The sequence below is a fragment of the Bombus flavifrons genome, unplaced genomic scaffold (assembly GCF_040668555.2).
Source record: "Bombus flavifrons isolate JBK064 unplaced genomic scaffold, iyBomFlav1_principal scaffold0083, whole genome shotgun sequence".
Classification (NCBI taxonomy): domain Eukaryota; kingdom Metazoa; phylum Arthropoda; class Insecta; order Hymenoptera; family Apidae; genus Bombus; species Bombus flavifrons.
Genome location: NW_027184828.1, coordinates 87,867 through 91,236, shown reverse-complemented (window position 1 = coordinate 91,236; position 3,370 = coordinate 87,867). Strand labels below are relative to the sequence as shown.

The 3,370-nt window shown below is 31.7% G+C and overlaps 1 long non-coding RNA gene across 1 annotated transcript; it reads left to right on the top strand.

Annotated features, from left to right (window-relative positions):
• The first annotated feature begins 879 nt into the window (after nt 1-879).
• LOC138189493 (uncharacterized) lies at nt 880-1,680 on the top strand. Its single transcript, XR_011176056.1, has 2 exons — nt 880-991; nt 1,616-1,680. It is a non-coding gene; the product is annotated as an uncharacterized LOC138189493 (long non-coding RNA).
• Nucleotides 1,681-3,370: the final 1,690 nt, after the last annotated feature.

Here is a 3,370-nt window from a genome sequence, read left to right as displayed (position 1 = left end):
TGCCTCTCCACGTTCGACTTGGCAAAGATACAAAAGCAAGGCTCCACGAATTTCGTGAATGTTTCAAACATAATAGAAAAAGAGATAGCGAGTGTATCTCACTCAAAAATTTTTATAAAACCATCAAAAAATAATTTAATCGGACTCAAAGCCAAGCCATTAAATTGCAAGGAAGATCAGACTACAGAGAATAAAAGTATACCTATCCCTATATCCGAAACAGAATCTATAAGCAGAAAGGTTTGTAATAAAAATTCAAAGAATAATTCTAAATCTACCGAAAATATTCCTAAACGTTCCGTACAAATAAATAATAATTTAATTATAATAAGCACTTCCAGTGAAACTATTCATCCTGAAAAGCTAGAGAAAAATCGACGTGTTGCGAATAAAGTAAATAAAGAAGAATGGATAACTAAGGAAAAGGATTCTAAACATTTTCAAGCCGAAAAAACGCAAGTTCAACGTGTTCAAGGAAATAAAAAGGGAGAAAATAGGGAATCACCAGTCAAGGATATATATAAAAATTCGAATAAGTACGCTAGCCATTGGATTATAATTGGATTAAAAATACTTCATTGGTTGTTACATCTAGCATTTGACGTAGATAACATGAGTACTAATCTTATGATTCCTCTTGGAAAATATAGATGGTATCACACTATACTATATCTAAAATATATTTGGGTTAATATATTATTATTTTGGGCATTTTCAAAAATTTGTATTTTAAATGCTATTGGCAAGCAATTGGATAATTGGATCGGTGTCAGTAAACTTGCGTGTTGGCGCAGAATAAAAACTAAAATGAAGAAAAGGAAGTGTGACACTGTTCGTCGAATAATACAGATAGTGGAAACCTAAAAAGGAAAAAGAAAATTATTAAGTGTGCTCCGATTATTGTTTGAATATAAAATGTGTTAATTCAATGAATAATTAAAATAGTGAAAGTGAAATTTACCTTGTGAACAAGTAATCATCATACAAGAAAGTGTACGTGCAAATATAGGTTATGGATCCCTGTTTGCGGAATACAATGTACGACAGCCAGCTGAAATAAATGAATGAATTAACTTCAAGTGTTTCAATGCAAAATACAATATTACTAAATGTTATAACAATATTGTGATCAAATCAGAAGGAAGAGTGACACTGTTCGTCGAATAATACAGATAGTGGAAACGTAAAAAGGAAAAAGAAAATTATTAAGTGTGCTCCGATTATTGCTTGAATATAAAATGTGTTAATTCAATGAATAATTAAAATAGTGAAAGTGAAAGTTACCTTATGAACAAGTAATCAACATGCAAGAAGGTGTACGTGCAAATATAGGTTGTGAATCCTTGTTTGTGGAACGTAATGTATGACAGATACCTAAAATAAGTGAATAAATTAGTTTCAATTGTTTCAGTGCAAAATACAAGGTTACTAAATGTCATAATTATATTGTGGTTAAAACAAAAGCAAGTGTGACTCTGTTCGTTGACTAATACAAATAGACGAAACCTAAAAGAAAAAGGAAGATTATTATGTGTATAAAACGTGTTAATTCCATGAATAATTAAAAGAGTGGAAGTGAAAATTACCTTGCGAACAAGTAATCGCTATACAAAAGGTTTACGTGCAAAATAGGTCATGGATCCCTGTTTGCGGAACACCATGTACGACAGCCAGCTGAAAGTAAATAAATGGATTAACTTCGATCGCCTTGATGCAAGATACAACACTACTAAACGTCATAGCAAGACTGTGAAAGCGTGACACTGTACATCGAATAACACAGATAGCAGGTAACCTGAAAAAAAAAAAAAAGGGGAGAAAGATTACTACAAGTGCTCCAATTATTGTTTGAATATGAAACGTGATAGTTCAACGAATATTTAAAACAGTGAAGGTGCAACTTACCTCATGAACAATCAAACACCATACAAAGAAGTGCACAAGCATGAATTTCACAAATTAGTAAGAAGAAATAAAATAGTTGATAAGTATAGAAAGTGGTTAGGAGGATAATTAAGATAGATTAATTGGAAGCTAGTAATAGATAGAACCGGAGTAAAAAGATAGTATATTGTATTAACTATTATATCTAACATGTAGAAGCATATTTTGTAATACACAATAGCGGTCGCTCACACAATATATCATACACATATTGAATTAATAAATTAAACAGTACCTTTATGATCGCAGACATAGGATGATTGAAGGCAACCATAGTAAGTATCCAAGGTAATACCGAAGAATCTGATGATGTTGTGAGAATGATCCAGGTAAGCAACGCAGCATCAAAAATCTAAAAAGGAAAATTTTTTTTTTTACAAACAATGTTAATCTAACAAATAAGACTTAATCGCTAATAAAGGAACTAATTCATATCAAACATAAAATAATAACAATAGCAAACATAAGCAATAATAAAATTAATAGGGAAATAAGAAAGGTTAATAAACACAGAAATAGGTTAGAAACTAATCACGATAGACTAACTAAATATTAACAAGTCATGACTGAACTTAGTACCAAGGAATAAAGTTATGTTACATGAAAGCGACTGGTAACACAATACACAAAATACTAACTAAATTAAACGAGACTTATATAAACGCAAGTCACGTATAACCAAAACAATAACCATTAAAATTCGATAACAATATAATCCATGTTATTACATTAAAGTAACACGCGGTATTTACACACACAATACCATGAAACACAAAACAACATTACAAAACACTACTAAATAAAATCATAACCAGTTATTTCAATAATACATTACTGTTGACATTAAAACAACACCATACCAGAGATACACGCGAGCGACCATGTTGGAAAATATCCGTCGCGCACACCACACACACACACACCTCGACACGAATAATAACCAATACAATGTAATATAGGATCATGATAGCTATGTTAGGTACTAATAAAAAAAAAAAGAGGAGAGTGAGAGAAGGGTAAAAAGAAAAAAAAAGAAATAATAAATAATAACTAACATAATCATAACATATTACATATATATTATATTATATACAGGGATACAATATTCATATAAAGGAACAGGTCCGAACGAAATATATAAAAAAAAAAAAGAGAAAATATATTAATTGTTTTTGTATGTATGTACAGAACGAGTGGCGAACTCATCAATTCTGACATAGAAAACCCAGACGGACCCGAGCTCGCATTCAATCTGGAGGTGACGAAGGAGGTTGAGTCCTGCCTCTGTGCTCGGTTGATACGCTCCGTTTACCATTTTTATAGCGGCTATCTTTGTCAAGATTGTTTCGACAACCTAGATCCAGACGAGCAGGACCTATGTGAAGAGCCGCCCACTCATTTCCTATGCGGAGTACCTGCAAGTATA